Raw genomic sequence first — 22,576 nt, forward strand, 5'->3', positions numbered from 1 at the left:
ACTAGGGTGGACTTGTACATTATGCCCATTTTTGCAGCTTTATTTTCAGTTTACGCTGCATTGTACAGCACATTGTGTATATACCGTGCACAGTCAAGGCACAAGCCTTTATTTCCTGTAAATTATGTTCTTTAGGTTAACATTTGACTTCTGAATACGCTATAAGCAATCTGTGACCAGCATTCAGGAGAATATAAATAGTTAAACATGCATAACAACATGTCAAAAATATTTTTCAGAGTCCAATTATTCCATAATCTAAGTTAAAGGTTTTGGGTTTCTACACCTCGGTGTTAAAACATAAGCAATTTATAATAGATATTAAGGCTGAAGTGCCCTACATGATGTGATAGGCTTTGCTCTAACAGTCTATAAATTAAGCTGTTGTGTGAGAGTTGTACATGAATCATTGCTTTTGCAGCTTACCTGACTGTTGAGGGAAAAACACTTGGCACATACAAACCTGCTCCATTTCAGATGACTCATCAATTTCCCATCACACATTTAGCTATTTATTGCTATGAAGACATCAAAACAAACCACAAATAGAAACTTACCATTTAAAGGTCCAAGAATAAGATAGTTTAATGCTCCTTTTAATGCTGAACTCGTGTTAATTAAAAATGCAATAAGTATCTTTTTCTATGTGCTAGAAAGAGATTCAGTTTATGAAGAACATAAGCTTCTGGGAAGACTTACTGACGAGTGTTTCATTTATTAAAGCTTGGCGAAAATGTCTTGATCTCATATATCATATTAGCTTAAGGCAGAGCTGCACAGCTCCAGTCATAACAACCAAGACATTTGGTGAAAAATCCCCTTTGGTGTACAAGAAGAGGAAAATAGGAGCAGAAGTATTTTATGAGACTGCTACACGATTCATTTTATTCCTAAAGCCTCCCCTCATTGTTTAAAGTGGCTCTTCAATTATTTTTTCTGCCAGTAAATACCTTATACAGCCCAATTCCTCTTTCTTGTCTGGTCATTAGCATAGGCTAATGACATCAAGCACAGCTCTCTCACTGAGAGTTTGCCAGTAAGGGAGGGAGGGATGAGTTAGAGGAGGGCCAATAAGAGCTGCAGAGCTGGAGTGGGCTGGATGAGGGCAGAGAAAACAGGAGACTACAAAGATCCATGTGTATGGAGTAGGAGTAGTAGTGTAGGAGAAATGTGCAAGCAAGCAGTGGTGTGAGTGTGTCTGTCTGTCCGTATACAGTATATGTGTATGTGTACACCCCTCACATTTTTGTGAATACTTATTAAATCTTTTCATGTGACAACACTGATGAAATGACACTTTGCTACATTGTAAAGTAGTGAGTGTACAACTTGTATAACAGTGTAAATTTACTGTCCCCTCAAAATAACTCAACACACAGCCATTATTATCTAAACCACTGACAACAAAAGTGAGTACACCCCTAATGAAAATTTCCAAATTGGATCCAATTAGTTATTTTCCCTTCCTGGTGTCATGTGACTCGTTAGTGTTACAAGCTCTCAATTGTGAATGGGGAGCAGGTGTGTTAAATTTGGTGTTATAGCTCTCACTCTCCCATACTGGTCACTGGAAGTTCAACATGGCACCTCACGGTAAATAACTCTCTGAGGATCTGAAAAAAAGAATTGTTGTTCTACATAAAAGAATATTGCCAAGATTAAAAAATTGCCTAAAACGGAGCTTCAGCACGGTGGCCAAGACCATACAGTGGTTTAACAGGACAGGTTCCACTGAGAACAGGCCTCGCCATGGTCGACCAAAGAAGTTGAGTTTACATGCTCCACGTCATATCCAGAGGTTGTCTTTGGGAAATAGATGTGGGCTGCCAGCATTTCTGCAGATGTAGAAGGGATGGGGGGTCAGCCTGTCAGTGCACAGACCATACGCTGCACACTGCATCAAATTGGTCTTCATGGCTGTCGTCCCAGAAGGATTTCTCTCCTAGAGATGATGCACAAGAAAGCCTGAAAATAGTTTGCTGAAGACAAGCAAACTAAGGAAATGGATTACTGGAACCATGTCCTGTGGTCTGATAAGACAAAGATAAATGTATGTGGTTCAGATGGTGTCAGGCGTGTGTGGCGGCAAGACAATTGTGTCTTGCCTACAGTCAAGCATGGTGGTGGGAGCTAAAGTACATGGGGGGAACCATGAATGCCAACATGTACTGTGACATACTGAAGCAGAGCATGATCCCCTCCCTTCAGAGACTGGGCTGAAGGGCAGTATTCAAACATGATAACGACCCCAAACACACCTCCAAGAGGACCACTGCAGCTGAGAGTAAAGGTGATGGACTGGCCAACCATGTCTCCAGACCTAAACTCTATTGAGCATCTGTGCGGTATACTCAAATATAAGGTGGAGGAACGCAAGGTCTCTAACATTCACCAGCTCCGTGATGTCGTCATGGAGGAGTGAAAGAGGACTCCAGTGGCAACTTGTAAAGCTCTGGTAAACACCATGCCCAAGAGGGTTAAGGCAGTGCTGGAAAATAATGGTCGCCACACAAAATATTGACACTTTGGAGATTTTCACTTGGGGGTGTACTCACTTTTGTTGTCAGCGGTTTAGACATTAATGACTGTGTGTTAAGTTATTTTGAGAGGACAGCAAGTTTATACTGTTATACAAGCTGTACACTTACTACTTTACATTGTAGCAAAGTATAATTTCGTCAGTGTTTTCACATGAAAAGATATAATAAAATATTTACAAAAATGTGAGTGGTGTACTCACTTTTGTGAGATACTGTATATATATATATATATATATATATATATATATATATATATATATATATGTGAGTACACCCACCCACATTTTTGTAAATATTATATATCTTTTCATGTGACAACACTGAAGAAATTAAACTTTGATACAATGTAAAGTAGTGAGTGTACAGCTTGTATAACAGTGTAAATTTGCTGTGCCCCCAAAATAACTCAACACACAGCCATTAATGTCTAAACCACTGGCAACAAAAGTGAAAAATGTTCAAATCGAGCCCAAAATGTCAATATTTTGTATTACCACCCTTATTTTCTAGCACTGCCCTAACCCTCTTGGCCATGGAATTCACTAGAGCTTCACAGGTTGCCACTGGAGTCCTCTTCCACTCCTCCATGATGACATTACAGAGCTAGTGGATGTTAGAGACCTTGCGCTCCTCCACCTCCCGTTTGAGGATGCCCCACAGATGCTCAATAGGGTTTAGGTCTGGAGACATGCTTGGCCACAGGACATGGTTCCAGTAATCCATATCCTTAGTCTGCTTGTCTTCAGCAAACTGTTTGCGGGCTTTCTAGTGCATCATCTGTAGAAGAGGCTTCCTTCTGGGATGACAGCCATGCAGACCAATTTGATACAGTGTGTGGCATATGGTCCAAGCACTAACAGGCTGACCCCCTACCCCTTCAACCTCTGTGGCAATGCTGGCAGCACTCATATTTCTGGACTCCTGATTGCCACTAGTGAGGCCATTCATGTTCAATTTCCCAAAGACAACATCTGGATATGAGGCTTAGCACGTGCACTCAACATCTTTGGTCGACCATGGCGAGGCCTGTTTTGCGTGGAGCCTGTCCTGTTAAACCACTGTATGGTCTTGGCCGACGTGCTGCAGCTCAGTTTCAGGGTCTTGGTAATCTTCTTATAGCCAGACCATCTTTATGTAGAGCAACAAATCTTTTTTTCAGATCCTCAGAGAGTTCTTTGCCATAAGGTGCCATGTTGAACTTCCGGTGACCAGTATGAGAGAGTGAGAGCGATAACACCAAATTTAACACACCTGCTCCACATTCACACCTGAGACCTTGTAACACTAACGAGTCACATGACACCAGGTAGGGAAAATGGCTAATTGGGCCCAATTTGGACTTTTTCACTTAGGGGTGCACTCACTTTTATTGCCAGCCGTTTAGACATTAACCACTTTACCACCGGAGGATTTTCCTGCTAAAAGACCAGGGTTTTTTTTGCGATTTTTTACTGCGTGACTTTAACGGACAATTGCGCGGTCGTGCGATGCTGTACCTAAACGAATTTCACGTCCTTTTTTTCCCACAAACAGAGCTTTCTTTTGGTGGTATTTGATCACCTGTGCGATTTTTTGATCACGCGCTATAAACAAAAAAAAAAGCGTAATTTTTGCAAAAATAACAATATTTTTCACTTTTTTTATATGAAATTCCCCCCCAAAAAAATGTAAAAATCAAAATTTTTTAACATTTTCGGCCAATTTGTTTTACGCTACCTATGTTTGGTAAAAAAAAATCGCAAAAAGAGTATTCTGATTGGTTTGCGCAAAAGTTATCGCGTTTACTAACAAAGGGAAAGATTTTTGTCATTTTTGGTGTTTTTTTTTTTAACGAGTAATGGCGGCGATCTGCGATTTTTTTGCGGTACTGTGACATTGCGGCGGACAGATCGGACCCTTGACTGACATTTTTGACACTTTTGGGGGTACCAGTGACATTACTGCAGTAATCAGTGCTATATATATATGCACTGTTTCTGCAAAAATGACACTGGCAGGGAAGGGGTTAACTTTATTGGACAGGGAGGGGTTAAGTGTGTCCTAGGGGTGTGCTTCTAACTGTAGTGGGACATTCCTATTGGTGTAAAAAAAAGATCAACGGTTCTACATAGTAGAACCGTCTGATCTTCATTTTTACACAGGCAGAACTGACAGGCGGCTTGTTTACATAAGCCGCTCTGTCTTTCTCCCGCTGTACCGGCGATCGTAGTGTGACCGACGGACATCGGGTCCGCCAGTCACACTCCCGCACTCCTCCGTAAACGAGCCGAGGCGGGCGCGCGCTCGCCCGCTATTGGCTCTAGAAGGAGTGACAGGCGAGCGACGTAGACCTACGTCACTCTGCCTGGCCGGGGCCGACTGCCACAGTAAATATTCTGTGCGCAGTCGGCAAGTGGTTAAGGGCTGTGTGTTGAGTTATCTTAAGGGGACAGCAAATTTACACCATTATACAAGCTGTACACTCACTACTTTACAATGTAGCAAAGTGTAACATGAAAAGATATAATAAAATATTTACAAAAATGTGAGGGGTGTACTCACTTTTCTGAGATACTGTATATATATATATATATATATATATATATACACACACACACTGCTCAAAAAAGTTAAATGAACACTTTTTAATCAGAGTATAGCATCAAGTCGATTAAACTCATGGGATATTGATCTGGTCAGTTAAGTAGCAGAGGGAATTGTTAATCAGTTTCAGCTACTTCGGCGTTAATGAAGTTACCAGGTGCACTAAATGGGCAACAATGAGACAACCTCCAAAACAGGAATGGTTTTAAAGGTGGAGGCCACTTAGATTTTTTCCCCTACTCATCTTTTCTGACTGTTTTTCATTAGTTTTGCATTTGGCTAGGGTCAGTGTCACTACTGGTAGCATAAGGCAATACCTGGACCCTATAGAGGTTGCACAGGCAATCCAACTCCTCCAGGATAGCACATCACTGTGTGTCATTTCCATAAGGTTTGCTGTGTCTCCCAGCACAATCTCAAGAACATGGAGGAGATTCCAGGAGTCAGAAATTCACTCTAGGAGAGCTTGACAGGGCTGTAGAAGGTCCCTAACCCATTAGCAGGACCGGTATCTGCTACTTTTTGCAAGGAGAAACAGGACTAGCACTGTCAGAGCCCTACAAAATGACCTCCACTGGTGCCTTTCACAGATGAGAGCAGGTTCACCCTGAGCACATGTGACAGATGTGAAAGGGTCAGGAGAAGCCGTGAAGATCATTATGCTGCCTGTAACATCGCTCAGCATGACCAGTTTGGTGGTGGTCTGGGGAGGCATATCCACGGAGGGTCGCACAGACCTCTACAGACAAGACAATGGCACCCTGACTGCCATTAGGTATTGGGATTTTTAGGAAAAAGGAAACTAGTGGGACCAGCACTACGGATAATATAATAATCTATGATAAGATTAATAAAATGATCTACGATAAGATAAATAAAGATTCCGAAGGTGTGAGCTGCCACCAACTTACCCCTTTGGGACTGGGGTCAGGGCCGGACTGGCCAACCGGGATACCGGGAAATTTCCCGGTGGGCCGCCGGCCCTGGGGCCGCTTTAAGATTGTGGCCGCTTTAAGACGCGGCCGCTATTGGGACCGCGCCGCGGCCGCTATTGGGACCGCGCCACGGAGAGGTCTTTCCCACGTTAGCTGCTATGAGTGGCATGACGTCAGATCTTGCGGGAGCGGCTGCGTTGGCGCCGGCCGGCGGTGGATCATCATGTGAGTGTCAGCAAGACGGACGGTCACGGTGACGGCGCCGAGAGTGACGAGTCCCACTTCACAGAGGCCAGCCCAGCAGCATGATCACACATGGGGAATCGAGATCGAGTCCGACTGTCTGACCAAGTCAGTAATAAAAATCAGCAGTGCAATTATTGATCCCAACCTCCACCAGACCACCACTGCCCCCTGCTGATCTCACCACCCCCACAGATCTTATCCGTGATAGGATGGGGGGGAAGCAGTGGCGGTGGGGAGGATGTCACCCCCCATCACCACTGCCACTAATCTCCCCTCACCACCACCACCGCTTCCCACCCCCCTCACCACCACCACTGCCACCCACTGCCTCCGATCCCACCCCCCTCACCACCACCACCGCTGCCACCGATCCCACCCCCCTCACCACCACCACCGATCCCACGCCCCCCCTCACCACCACCACCGCTGTCCTGTACCATGTCCGCACAGCCTCTGACATGTCCTGTACCATGTCCACACAGCCTCTGACATGTCCTGTACCATGTCCGCACAGCCTCTGACATGTCCTGTACCATGTCCGCACAGCCTCTGACCTCTCCTGTACCATGTCCGCACAGCCTCTGACATGTCCTGTACCATGTCCGCACAGCCTCTGACATGTCCTGTACCATGTCCGCACAGCCCCTGACATGTCCTGTACCATGTCCGCACAGCCCCTGACATCTCCTGTACCATGTCCACACAGCCCCTGACATCTCCTGTACCATGTCCACACAGCCTCTGACATGTCCTGTACCTTGTCCGCACAGCCCCTGACATCTCTTGTACCATGTCCGCACAGCCCCTGACATCTCCTGTACCATGTCCACACAGCCCCTGACATGTCCTGCACCATGTCCGCACAGCCCCTGACATCTCCTGTACCATGTCCACACAGCCCCTGACATGTCCTGCACCATGTCCACACAGCCCCTGACATGTCCTGCACCATGTCCGCACTTTTACCACTTTTAACTAGAATTTGCTCTTTTATATATAAAGCCCTATATGCTTTCATATCTATCTTATCTATGATAGTAAACTCTTCAAATTTGCTTTAAAATGCATGGTTTTCCCTTTTATGAACAAGGAAATAATGGCGTTATGCTGTTGGGCCGGTATAATAATGCTATGGGGCTGGTATGACATTTTTTCCAGGGCTGAATTTTATTCCCAGTCCGGCCCTGACTGGGGTATGATATCAAAGTGTTTATATGGGTTGTTGGTTTGTGGCACTACCTTATAAGTGGTGATATGTGAGGTTATATGAATTAATATTTCTGTGAAAGTGCTGCTGTGCATGAAATAATAAAATAAATCAACCTAAAAATTACAGATAAATACAAATATGAATACAACTAAATATTAATTGCTGTGTGCAACATGCTTATTTAAAGTGCTAGTGCTATACGTACTAGACAGGTGCTAAATATAATTGCAAAATAATCCCCAATGTGCATATACGTCTATTCACTGTCCACCTGGGGAACTGTGATGTAGTGGGTTAAGCAAATCCTTATATAAACTGCTTAAAATGTGCAAATAGTGCAATCCAATTAAGTGACAGATACAATCAATTAAGAGTTCTTATATTTCATCATTCCATCCAATCTTGCAGCCATTTATTGTGATAGTGAATGTCCCAATGTATCCACTGTGCTGTGCCAACAAATAGTCCCTGCAGGTGTTACACCATTCAGTGCCCTCTGTGTTTTTCACCCTTGGTCCCCTCTAGGTGTTGCACCCACCAGACTGGTGCAGTGGTTCCTGGGTTCCTCCTGGTGCACCAAAATGCCCAGCCTCATGTGGCGAGAGAATCCAGTTTCTGGAGGATGAATGAATTGATACCATTGAATGGCCCCCACATTCGCCTGACCTAAATCCAATAGAACACCTCTGGAACATTATGTTTTGGTTCATCCACGCTGCTAGGTTGCACCTCAGTCTGTTCAGGAGCTCAGTGATTCCCCAGGTCCACATCTGGGAGGAAATACCCCAGGACAACATCTGTCATTTAATTAGGAGCATGCTCTGATGTTGTCGTCAGGCATGCATACATGCACGTGGGGGCCATACAAACTACTGACTACCATTTTGAGTGGCTGCAATGAAATTTCAGCAAAATGGACTAGCCTGCTGCATCATTTTTTCACTTTGATTTTCAGGGTGTCTTTAAATTCAGCTTCTCAACTTTAATTTACATCACGATGATGTGGCATCTTTTCATTCCTAACACACTACCCAGTTCATATCAGTATAGATATCCAGCATGATATTTTCCCCATTAAAATCTAATGTGTATTCAAAGTGTCCCTAATTTTTTTAGCAGTATATATATTTATCTATGTGTACAGTATGTGTGTGTGTGTGTATCTGTGTAAATCCAGGAAGTGAACAGGTAGCAGCTTCAGCTGCCCACAGTTAAAATGGCTGCAGCCAGACTTAGTGGACGGAGATTTCTGCAGCATATTTGGCAAGTACAGAATCCCAGTATATAAAAAATAATATGCAAAGTGGTTGGAGGGAAGTTTCAGAATGGCAAAGATGTTTTTATTACAAATTATATGAGCAGACGAAAGTTCCTCTTTAAGAAGAAGAGCTGTGCAATTACAAGTACCATAACCATTGAAAGGATTACTCACTTGGACAGGAGGTCCATGCAGCAGAAGATTTTCCTGGCCACAAACAATATGTTAGAAAAACTTTACTCAAGGATGGTAACCCAAGGCTTACCAGGACCCCTAGAGTACAAACCCATGAATGGCCTCACTGGTGGCAATCAGGAGTCCAGAAATATTAAAGTGGAGTACCAGGTGATGCACTTGCATAAGACCATTGGTCAGTTTTTATTAAATCAATCAAAATGAGGCTGATGAAATTCAGATAATATAATGAATGGAGTACTCTCTTTAACAGGACCCATACCCTGAAAGTAACCAACCTTCAAAAGACAACATAGGCAATAGAGGGCAAAGTTCTATATAAAACACAGCAATGAGTAGTGGGTGTAAGCATAAATGTGCTTAAAGTAGCCATGGTGAGCAGGAGCAGTTGAGTTTCTCACATACACAATGTTTAGATGTTTTATACATTTTAACTGAACAACTGTTATAGGTACAATGATAAATGCTGTTCAGCAGTTAGACATCTGAGTTGGCTGTCATATCCCTACCCATTACCCATTTACTTGTTTCTAATTGTTTGACCTCTACTTCTTGCCCTACTCCTCCATATGCCTTTCCTGACTCCACATATTTTGCTGTGTAATGCTCCTTTCTTGACAGTAGTGCCTCACATAGCTAGATACATGAATGAATCCTCACTATTAGTGACAATGGCCTATAGATTTAATCACTGATTTATCTACATAAAGTCTTATAAAATTCTCTTTTGTTTCAAGCAGAGGAAATTTAGTGTAAAGAAAGGTATTCTGACAATGCTGTAGCTGTTTTTATATTCAGCCCATAAGAAACACTTTATAGTATGGTATGGATGTCAGGGGTGACCCCATAAGGATGATGTCCCCCCCCCCCCCCCCCCCCACACACACACACACACACACACCCTCTAAATTCTATACCTGACTTTTTAAGGTAGAACCTTATGGAAAAAAAAAAGAAAAAAGTGCCCCCCCCCCCAAAAAGAATAAAAAAAAAAAAACACCTATACTAGACCTTATCTAATCATGCAGCATAGTAGGCCCGGAAAGGTTCATGTGCCCCCTATCTTTTCCTGAATTATATCAGGCCAGATGCCCTCAACATATGGGATATTTTGTCATAAGGACCCACCTGGAGAAGCACCTTGTCCCCATGTTGATGAGAACAATCACCTTTCCACGACAACCCCAGTCCAATGGTTGTAGTGGTCTATTAGCCAGGGTTTTCAGAATTTGGAAGCCCCCTTTAACCACCAGGCCTTTTTTTTAGCACTTTTTGCGTACATGTACAAATCTGTATTTTTTGCTAGAAAATTACTCCCCAAACATTATATATAAATAAGTGGATATTCAGCGCTGAACCTAAAATTATGCTAAGTTATGAATCCCCGCTGATGAAGTCCTGCCTACTGAAGGACGTAACGCATACGGGGCGACGTCATGTGACCCGCGGCCATCTTGGGAATACACCAGGAAACAACATCTGCATTTGGCTTTTGTTTTCTTCCAATAATGTGAGGGCATAAAATAACTACTCACTTTATTTAGTATTAAAAGGTAACAGAGGCACTAGATCCTGTATTATTTTTTCTTGCAAATTGCGGGAGGCACTCCGGAGTTGTACATCTGGTCATTGGGGGTGATATGCTGGGTCTGCCTGTTGATTACCTGTGGAGTTGTCTCACGACAGAGGATATTTATGCTGTTTGACCCCGAGGATTGCTACAGGTATTACCCACATTTATTTATCAATAGGAAACGATTTAGTAGAGATATCTGTAATACCTTCATTTTAAAACAATATGCCTATCCATATTTTTGCATGCTAATAATTTCAAATTATTATCTGGTTGGATACTGAATTTTCTTAAATTGCAACCTCTTTCCTCATATTTGAGAAACTTCTTTCTACATAAGGTAAATCATTTAAAGTAAGTTTTTTTTTTAAAAATAGCTAAACTGCCTATATGAAGTATAACTAATAGTAAGGGGACATTTTTCTCCTTTATTTTTTAGTACAATTAAATCGATACAAGAGGTTCAGCTTCATTGACCTGCAAAATAAAGAACACATATATATATATATATATACAGTGGGTACAGAAAGTATTCAGACCCCCTTAAATTTTTCACTCTTTGTTATATTGCAGCCATTTGCTAAAATCATTTAGGTTCATTCTTCTTCCTCATGAATGTACACATAGCACCCCATACTGACAGAAAAACACAGAATTGTTGACATTGTTGCAGATTTATCAAAAAAGAAAAACTGAAATATCACATGGTCCTAAGTATTCAGACCCTTTGCTCAGTATTTAGTAGAAGCCCCCTTTTGATCTAATACAGCCAGGAGTCTTTTTGGGAAAAATGCAACAAGTCTTTCACACCTGGATTTGGGGATCCTCTGCCATTCCTCCTTGCAGATCCTCTCCAGTTCTGTCAGGTTGGATGGTAAACGTTGGTGGACAGCCATTTTTTGGTCTCTCCAGAGATGCTCAATTGGGTTTAAGTCAGGGCTCTGGCTGGGCCATTCAAGAACAGTCACGGAGTTGTTGTGAAGCCACTCCTTCGTTATTTTAGCTGTGTGCTTAGGGTCATTGTCTTGTTGGAAGGTAAACCTTCGGCCCAGTCTGAGGTCCAGAGCACTCTGGAGAAGGTTTTTGTCCAGGATATCCCTGTACTTGGCCGCATTCATCTTTCCCTCGATTGCAGCCAGTCGTCCTGTGCCTGCAGCTGAAAAACACCCCCACAGCATGATGCTGCCACCACCATGCTTCACTGTTGGGACTGTATTGGACAGGTGATGAGCAGTGCCTGGTTTTCTCCACACATACCGCTTAGATTTAAGGCCAAAAAGTTATATTTTGGTCTCATCAGACCAGAGAATCTTATTTCTCACCATCTTGGAGTCCTTCAGGTGTTTTTTAGCAAACTCCATGCAGGCTTTCATGTGTCTTACACTGAGAAGAGGCTTCCGTCGGGCCACTCTGCCATAAAGCCCCGACTGGTGGAGGGCTGCAGTGATGGTTGACTTTCTACAACTTTCTCCCATCTCCTGACTGCATCTCTGGAGCTCAGCCACGGTGATCTTTGGGTTCTTCTTTACCTCTCTCACCAAGGCTCTTCTCCCCCGATAGCTCAGTTTGGCCGGACGGCCAGCTCTAGGAAGGGTTCTGGTCGTCCCAAACGTCTTCCATTTGAGGATTATGGAGGCCACTGTGCTCTTAGGAACCTTAAGTGCAGCAGAAATCTTTTTGTAACCTTGGCCAGATCTGTGCCTTGCCACAATTCTGTCTCTGAGCTCTTCAGGCAGTTCCTTTGACCTCATGATTCTCATTTGCTCTGACATGCATTGTGATCTGGAAGGTCTTATATAGACAGGTGTGTGGCTTTCCTAATCAAGTCCAATCAGTATAATCAAACACAGCTGGACTCAAATGAAGGTGTAGAACCATCTCAAGGATGATCAGAAGAAATGGAAAGCACCTGAGTTAAATATATGAGTGTCACAGCAAAGGGTCTGAATACTTAGGACCATGTGATATTTCAGTTTTTCTTTTTTAATAAATCTGCAACAATGTCAACAATTCTGTGTTTTTCTGTCAGTATGGGGTGCTATGTGTACATTCATGAGGAAGAAGAATGAACTTAAATGATTTTAGCAAATGGCTGCAATATAACAAAGAGTGAAAAATTTAAGGGGGTCTGAATACTTTCTGTACCCACTGTATATATATATATATATATATATATATATATATATATATATATATAGACAATAGAGCCCCCCGTTTTTGCTAATCAGGGGGGAGGCTTTAATTACATCACAAGACAGGTAAAGATATGGGAGGTATATGGGCATATAAAATCTATTAGAGGCATATATATATATATATACAAAAAATATGTTATTTATTTATTTATAATCTTTAAATTTCAATGATTGTTTAAACTAGATATGTCAAACTAAAAACAATTGGCTTGGCTCCTCCCCCCTCTATGATGCCTCGCATGCAAAATGGGGGATCCTGTCCTTGAGTTTCATACCTAAAGGCTCTTTCATCTTGGCTCATTCCATATCAAGCACAAATTCACTCTCTTTGGAGGTATGTTCTGTGGTGTAGTTCTCATTGGTTAATGTTGAGTACAATAGATACTATAAAATGTATGTATAAATATAAAATTTTGATGTGATTTTTTTTTTCATTATGTACAGAAAAGTAACTTATTAAAGATGCCCTTCAGTCTCCTGAAGAAGCTATCGCTAGATGGCGAAACATGTTGAGCAGGCATTATATAGTTATTCTTTCCTCTTTTTATATGTTTTTAAAACATTGTCTGTTATTTTTGATGAATAAAAATTTGTAAATTTTTTTTATCAAAATTATTTTTTCTCCATCATTTGTTTGTGTATTTGCACCTTAAAAGTCCCACAACTAAATCCTAAATCTATTTTTACCTATTTTTAATGTTTTACGTCGATATACCTACAAAATGGGCCGTCTGAAGTGATCTAGCAGGATTTCATTCTCTGACAAAAGTTCTACTTTAAAGAGTAACTCCACTTTCGTGGGGGAAAGAAATAGCAAATAAAGAAAAAAAACAATTTAGCGTGTTTGCAACACAAATCATATTGTAATTGAATGTTATTAAAAATTACCTTTCCTTTTCAATTTGCAGCCACTGTAATTTTCTGAAAATACAATACAATATGGCTACCTGGAGCTGTTCTGTACACACAATGTGTACTGACCACACCCCAGAAACATCATATCCTGATTGTGTGATTGGCTCACCAATTTTCCCAGAAGTCTGCCTAAGATACGAGTCAGATTTCTGGCATCCCCTGCAACAAAAATGTCATTTTTGGTGCGATATCCCCAATAGGAACACGTCTAAAGAGATGTTGGCCCAGCAGATTTCCTCATTTGTGTCCTGCAGCTGCCACGGCTGAATGATAATTAAAAAAACACTCCCATTAGGCCCCTTTCTTTTTTTAAAATCTTTTTATTTGGTTTTCAAGAAAAGTAAGCAAAACATACATAAACATAAGAAAACAACTGGCAATAATGCAAAAGAAGAACATTCAAGGAATATGAATGAACAGATACGATATACGGCCTTTGATGTGACCAACAAGGAAAAGGTACTACATGAATGCCAGAACTCCTGTAGTGATCACTGTTATACCACAATTAGGTAAGTACATAGCTGCTCAGGGGGGGGCGAAGGCTCCATGTACGCCACCAGCGGAGTCAAGATTAAAGAAGCCACTGGGAGGAGGGCGCCCCAAAAAGGGAACACACTGTGTCCTCCTACTAAACCCTATTGCCATTAGGCCCCTTTCACACCAGCGATCCGATCCAATCTGCCTGTCAGTTTTTCAGGCGGACCTGATCGGATGCTCCATGCATCCCTATGGGGCACCCACTGCTATCCGATCCGATTCTGCCCGTGAAATCTGGATGGATGGAAACCCTATTTTCCATCTGCCTGGAGGATCGGATGGGATCGGATGAGGATGGACAGGCGGTCCCTTCTCATCCGATCTCCCCATAGAGGACAGCGGGGATCTGACAGCTCCGTCTCTGCACACAGAGCGGAGATGGAGCTGTCATCCGCCTGCTCAGCGGGGATCGGCGAATCGATTCCCCGCTGAGCAAAAGTGACTACATCAGGTGGTGTGCCTGTGTGAAAGGGGCCTTAGACCTACTCAGCACAGAGGCACAGAAGAGCACACAGGGATTTCTTCAGAATAACAAAAGGTAGGAATCTGCAACAAAGTTTTGTATAATTCTTGCAACGTACCGAGATCACCCAGAGGGGAATTTATTTTTCTCAACAAAACTGGAGGTACTTTTTAAGCACTTCTGGATGTGTTAGATGCCCAAATCTTCCCATTGCACCTAGTGGCTCACCAACCCCCCCAACAGTCTCGCTTTAACAGCTTTAGGAGAGTCTCTGTTAAAGGACATCTCGCATTACTTCTACTTACAACAATCTCTACTTGTTGATTATTATACTAACCCCCGCATGTATAGCATTAGTTGTTTAACATAATCATATCTTTTACTATATGTTAACGCAGCATGTTTCCCCATAGTCCTGTAATGTTTGTTCTGTAGTTAAATTGACTTCTTCAACAATAATCCAGCAACTGCATTCAAGAAATTAACAAAATTACTTATTGATTCCAAACCAAGTCCTTAAAAAAGAAAACAGCATCTTGCTAAATTATTTTTAAACTGTTTTCCAAATTACTATTTGTGTTTTCTTTTCTGTTCTGTGATTCTTATTGTATTTTGTACTTTTGGTTCAATCAGGCATTATTAGACTTCCATAGATCTGGCTGAAATTATTTAATCAATCATCTATTTTTGTTATGGGATTTTTTTTTCTTAAATATTAGTTATTAAGAGAAAAAGCAGCACTTCAATTCAAGAACACATATGTGTATAAAAAAACAAAAAAAAACAAAAAAAATTCAATAGGAAGTAGATACAAGCTTTTAATTTGCTCTAGGACCTGCAATCCCTCACTCATTAGGATGCCCTCGGGCTACAAGTCAGACACCCTGACTGCAAGCTGCTTTAACCACAGAAAAAGAGGCTGCCTCTCTCGGTGCAAAGATTGACATGTTTCTTAAGCAATTAGCTTTAAACAGTGCTAGACAATAAAAGCATTCCTCTTGTACATTTGAGAAGCAACCCAGCTAATGTTCTGTAAAGAGTGTAGAAAGTGCTTAAAATAGTAATTTCTCTTGTGCGAGATCAAGGTGAAGGACAGGACATGTGTTAAAGCTGTACATCCATAATAGTGAATAAAAAGCTATTTTATTAAATAAAGACTCAATATATGAAGCAGCTCTGGAAAGCCTTGGCTACCAGACATTGAGGTTTGAAATAGATGGTAATGTATGGACAAAAAAATACAAAATCGAATTTATATAGTACAACAAAACAGTGTTCAGTGTAGCCACTGCACTAAATACATGTCTAAACTGAGCACTAGAAGTATCACTTGATATCTGAGAAAAATAATAATTTGTCCCATGCAGGTTAACAGTATTATTTTTATGCAAATTTCCAATTAAAAAAATAGCACAATTAACACGATAGTTACGTAGGGCTACCATTCCTAAACATAAAGAATTTGGATATAATGACTATTTCAGGATGAATGAAAAAAATTATTGAAAGAAACTGACATTGGTGGTATGTGATCTGGTAATTGTAGATATAGTACATAGGTCAAAAACACACCACGACTCCTATTTCCATAAAAGTGTAATATGCTATAACCCCAAGGGACCCCCTTTTTCAATGCATATGTGAAAATAAAAAGTCAGATATGCATTGTTGCCTTAATCAGTTAGCAAGGTAACAGGACTGTTACACACATGAGCTAGGACCAAATAATCTAATAAAATATAAATATAATATATTTATAAATATATAAAATATAAACCGAATAATTGGATTTTTGTTACCCGAACACGGACCCGAAAACTTTACTGTATATTCAGGTAAAAATCCGTGTTCGGTCGTTTTATTTCCGGGTTTTGCATGCTTTGGCGTGCTTTTCATGGCGGGCTTTCAACAGCCAATCAACAAGCGTTTAACTGGTGTGCCTAAGCCATCCCAGCCATGCCTACAAATGTATCAGTAGCTGTGATTGGCCGTCTGAAGCATGTGACCAAGTCTTTATAAGTTCGAGGCAGCGCCGCTGCAGCGTCATTCTGCTGTTTAGTTTAGGGAGAGAGCACACATCAACGTGCTGCCTGCTGATTAGGGACAGACAGGAAAAAAAAAAACATTTGTGTCCGGATAGAATTGAGGGACAGGTCGGAGTGTTAGGCAGGGCGAGTTGTAGGCATTTTAGGGAGAGAGTCTGCTGATTTTTAGGGTCAGTGTGTTCTACAAACTACAATCGATATTGCTGTGTGGGGTGGGGTTTGCAGTGACCGATCTACGATCTTAGCAATCCTTTTAGGGACAGAGTCTGCTGATTTTTAGGGTCAGACAGTGCGTTCTACAAACTACAATCGATATTGCTGTGTGGGGTGGGGTTTGCAGTGACCGATCTACGATCTTAGCAATCCTTTTAGGGACAGAGTCTGCTGATTTTTAGGGTCAGACAGTGTGTTCTACAAACTACAATCGATATTGCTGTGTGGGGTGGGGTTTGCAGTGACCGATCTACGATCTTAGCAATCCTTTTAGGGACAGAGTCTGCTGATTTTTAGGGTCAGACAGTGTGTTCTACAAACTACAATCGATATTGCTGTGTGGGGTGGGATAGGAGATAGGCAGGTGTCAGTGGTCCACATCCATTTTGCTGTGTGTGGGCTGCAGTGAACACAATCTTTTTGGGGTTCATCTCATACTTCTGAAGATTTGAGGGTGCTGCCTGTTCCATACTCCTCCTACTCCTCATTCAGACTTTTAGGGGTACAAATAATAGTAATTGGGGCCTAGTGTGCTTCTGTACGTGTGAGATACATACACTTTTTTTGATCATATTTCCTATTCCGCTATTCAATAAAAACCTTTGGGGATCAATTAAATTGCGGGATAGTCTGTGTTGGTACGTGTGAGATCCACCTTTCCAAGTTTTTGGGGTTCATCTCATACTTCTGAAGATTTGAGGGTGCTGCCTGTTCCATACTCCTCCTACTCCTCATTCAGCCTTTTAGGGGTACAAACAATAGTAATTGGGGCCTAGTGTGGTTTTGTACGTGTGAGATACATACACTTTTTTTGATCATATTTCCTATTCCGCTATTCAATAAAAACCTTTGGGGATCAATTAAATTGTGGGATAGTTTGTGTTGGTACGTGTGAGATCCACCTTTCCAAGTTTTTGGGGTTCATCTTATACTTCTGAAGATTTGAGGGTGCTGCCTGTTCCATACTCCTCCTAATCCTCATTCAGCCTTTTAGGGGTACAAACAATAGTAATTGGGGCCTAGTGTGGTTTTGTACGTGTGAGATACATACACTTTTTTTGATCATATTTCCTATTCCGCTATTCAATAAAAACCTTTGGGGATCAATTAAATTGCGGGATAGTTTGTGTTGGTACGTGTGAGATCCACCTTTTCAAGTTTTTGGGGTTCATCTCATACTTCTGAAGATTTGAGGGTGCTGCCTGTTCCATACTCCTCCTACTCCTCATTCAGCCTTTTAGGGGTACAAACAATAGTAATTGGGGCCTAGCATGCTTCTGTACGTATGAGATACATACACTTTTTTTGATCATATTTTCTATTCCGCTATTTAATCAAAACCTTTGGGTATAAACAATTAAATTGCGGGATAGTCTGTGTCGGTACGTGTGAGATACACCTTTCCAATTTTTGAGGCGCATCTCATACTGCCGCCGAGGATTTGAGGGTGCTTTAGTCTGCCTCCTGCCTGTTCCGAACTCCTCGTACTCCTCATCCTGCCTTTAGGGTACAAAAAATTGTAATCGGGGCCTAGATTGTGTTTGTACGTGTGAGATACACCGTTTTGTAAAATTTGTCCTATTCCGCTATTCAATATACACACTGTTTGAGTGTAAAAAATTAAATTGCGGGATAGTCTGTATCGGTACATGCGAGATACACCTTTTTAAATTTGTTTGGCGCATCTCCTTCTACCGCCGAGGATTGCAGGGCGCTTCAGTTTGCCTCCTGTTACCAACTCCTCCTACTCCTCTTCCTCATCCTGCCTTTAGGGTACAAAAAATTGTAATCGGGGCCTAGTTGGTGTTTGTACGTGTGAGATACACCGTTTTGTAAAATGTGTCCTATTCCGCTATTCAATATACACCCTGTTTGAGTGTAAAAAATTAAATTGCGGGATAGTCTGTATCGGTACGTGTGAGATACACCTTTTAAATTTGTTTGGCGCATCTCCTTCCACCGCCAAGGATTGCAGGGCGCTTCAGTTTGCCTCCTGTTCCCAACTCCTCCTACTCCTCTTCCTCATCCTCCCTTTAGGGTACAAAAAATTTTAATCGGGGCCTAGTCTGTGTTTGTACGCGTGAGATACACCGTTTTTTTATCCTTTTTCCTATTCCGCTATTAAATATACACCCTTTTGGGGTAAAAAACATTAAATTGTGGCATAGTTTGCATATTTGACTGTCAGATACACCCGTGCAATACTGTTGTTGTTTTGTTCCGCTATTCAATAAACACCTTTCTAGGGCAAGATCATAAATTACAGAAATATGAGGAGACCGTCAAATAGGGGCCGTGGCCTGGGTCGTGGTGCTGCTGGTAGAGCTCCTGTTGCAAGGAGAGGACGTGGTCAATCTGTGCCAGCTACACGCACAAGTGAAACACCTTCCTCAAAGGTTAGTAGGCGACAGAACCTGCATCAGTATTTGGTAGGGCATCATACGCCTCTAGAAGTGATGAGGCCAGAACACAGAGAGGCGATAGTAGATTGGTTTACTGCTGACAGTGCCTCCAGTTCCTTCACATTGTCTCCCACCCAGTCTACTGCAGAAAGGTCAGAGTTGGCACCTGCAGCCGATGTCCAACCGTCTTTCACCTCACCCCCTTGCAAATCAGGCAAGCAGTCTGAGCCCCAAGCCATACAGCCGTCTCTTCTTCTTTTTGAGGACTCTGTCAGCAGGGTTTCCCAGGACCATCCACCTAGCCCTGCCCCAGAAGTGGAAGAGATTGAGTGCAGCGATGCCCAACCACTCATTTCTCAAGATGAGTACATGCAAGGACCATCGCAGCACGTCTCCGATGATGACGAAACGCAGGTGCCAACTGCTGCGGCGTTCAGCATTGTGGAGACCGACAAGGAGGGCAGGGGTGAAGACTGGGTGGAAGATGATGTGGAGGACGATGAGGTCCTCGACCCCACATGGAATGAACGTCATGCAGGTGACCTGAGTAGTTTGGAGGAAGAGGCGGTGGTCGCACAGAGCCACCAGCACAGCAGAAGAGGGAGCAGGGTGCAGAAACGGAGCGCCCGTGCCCTAGACACTACGCCTGCTACTGCCCAACGCAGCAAGGGAACGAGCGCACCAAAGTCAGCTCAAAGGAGTTCTCTAGCGTGGACATTCTTTAGAAAATGTGCTGATGACAGGACACGAGTGGTTTGCACCCTGTGCAATCAGAGCCTGAAGCGAGGCATAAACCTTCTCAACCTGAGCACAACCTGCATGATCAGGCATCTAAGTGCAAAGCACGAGCTGCAGTGGAGTAGACACCTTCAAAACCAAGAAACGTCTCTGGCTCATCCTGCTTCCTCTTCTGCTGCAGTCTCGGCCGCTCCAGCCACATCTGTAGTGATACCGGCACCTGCCACCCCGCAAACAGAGTATCTGTCAGCAACACCACCACCTGGGTCACCAACCATCTCCACAATGTCCCGTGGAAGCGTTAAGCTTTCCATCTCCCAAACACTTGAGAGGAAGAGGAAGTACCCCCCTACCCACCCGCGATCCCTGGCCCTGAATGCCAGCATTTCAAAATTCTTGGCCTTTGAAATGCTGTCATTCCGTCTGGTGGAGACGCACAGTTTTAAAAACCTTATGTCGGTGGCTGTCCCACAGTACGTCGTGCCCAGCCGCCACTACTTTTCCAGGCAAGCAATCCCTTCCCTGCACAACCAAGTGGGGGAAAAAATCAGGTGTGCACTGCGCAACGCCATCTCTGGCAAGGTCCACCTAACTACCGATACGTGGACCAGTAAGCACGGTCAGGGGCGTTATATCTCCCTGACGGCACACTGGGTAAATGCAGATGGGCCTGAGGCGGATAGCAATTTGGCGCATGTCCTTCCACCACCGAGGATTGCAGGGCGCTTCAGTTTGCCTCCTGTTCCTAACTCCTCCTACTCCGCTTCCTCATCCTCTACTGCCTCCGCATCCGGACAGCGTAACACCTTCACCACCAACTTCAGCACGGCCAGGGGTAAACGACAGCAGGCAGTTTTAAAACTTGCCTGTTTGGGGGACAAACCACACACCACGCAGGAGTTGTGGAGGAGCATGGAACAGCAGACAAATGAGTGGTTGCTGCCAGCGAGCCTCAAGCCCGGCCTGGTGGTGTGCGATAACGGGCGAAATCTCATAGCAGCTCTGGGCCTAGCCGGTTTGACGCACATCCCTTGCCTGGCGCATGTGCTGAATTTGGTGGTGCAGAGGTTCCTTAAAAACTACCCCGATATGTCAGAGCTGCTGCAGAAAGTGCGGGCCGTCTGTGCGCACTTTCGGCGTTCTCACCCTGCTGCTGCTCGCCTGTCAGCACTGCAGCGTAACTTCGGCCTTCCCGCTCACCGCCTCATATGTGCCCAGGCACATCCGGCACACCCTGTGCACACGCCTATGACACCGCCACATCCACCACCACCTCAACCTCCCTCCTACTCCATATGGGCCTCGTCCTTCAGAGATGAAGAAAATTGTTTTATTTTTCTGTTTTTTTTTTGTTGTTTTAAGTTATTTCCCTATCCACATTTGTTTGCAGAACACTTGCCATGCTCTTAACAACGTTTTGCTGCCATTTGCAGCACTCTAGCCCTTTCCATTGGTGTTTTAGAGCCATTTTAGTGCCTGAAAGTTCGGGTCCCCATTGACTTCAATGGGGTTCGGTGTCCGGGAAAAGTTCGGCAACAGTCCGGGACACTGACTTTTTTTTAAAGTTCGGCCGAACCCGCCGAACACGGACATCCAGGTGTCCGCTCAACTCTAGTTGTAATATAAATAAATCACACAATACAAAAATTACAGTAGCGCAGGGATGGTGGTACCTTCTATTCACCTCTAAGTGCTTAAAATGAATTGAGAAAACTGGCCATAATACAATAACCAAATTACTGCATACTTCAACTTAAAATCATTGAAAAGCCCTTAAAAGTCCATAAACTCAAATAGGCAATCAATGACTTGAAGATCTCATCCAGGGAAGATCAATACATGTGATTTTAGAGGGGACACCCTCACTCTCCACCACCAATGTGCCAAGAAAAGTAAGGATGAATGGGAGACTCACCAGACCACTATGCCTACCCACTCTCATGGATCAGGCACACATAGCATATTATCACAGATGTATTCCATCCAGTATGGATCAGGTCATCTCCAGCACTGTTTTCCTCTCACCAGTATATGTAGAGATAAAAAGAATCCTTCACTAGTGTGATACCGTTTCAACTTAATTTTATTTAAAATAAAACAGCACACATTACACTCACTTTGTGGATGAGAAAATCACACAATGATATCCAAATACAGGAGTAGTGGCTGCCTTCGGTCCCCAGTCAGCTCCACTCTGGACTAAATCACCTCCGGAGGCTCTCACCGCTCTGTATGTTCAAAGGATGTGGACGCCGTATGGTCACGCCCAATGCATTTCGTCAAATCCGACTTCGTCATTGGGGGGTCACTCTTCAATTGTTTTCTATTTGTGGGCGAATTTGGAGGTGTTTCTTTAGTGTACACATAGGCTATTATCTGCAGTTTTTGTCTGGAAAAAAACCCCAGAACTAGTGGGTTTTTGGAGGTGTTTTTCAGCTGTAAAAACGCTCCAACTCTCATAAAAACGCGGAAAGGCACAGGTATTTGGCATTTATCAAAGTTTTTGAGTCATAAGCTTTTGTGGG

This window comes from Pelophylax lessonae (assembly GCF_965119305.1).
Source record: "Pelophylax lessonae genome assembly, chromosome: 9".
In the NCBI taxonomy this organism is placed as follows: domain Eukaryota; kingdom Metazoa; phylum Chordata; class Amphibia; order Anura; family Ranidae; genus Pelophylax; species Pelophylax lessonae.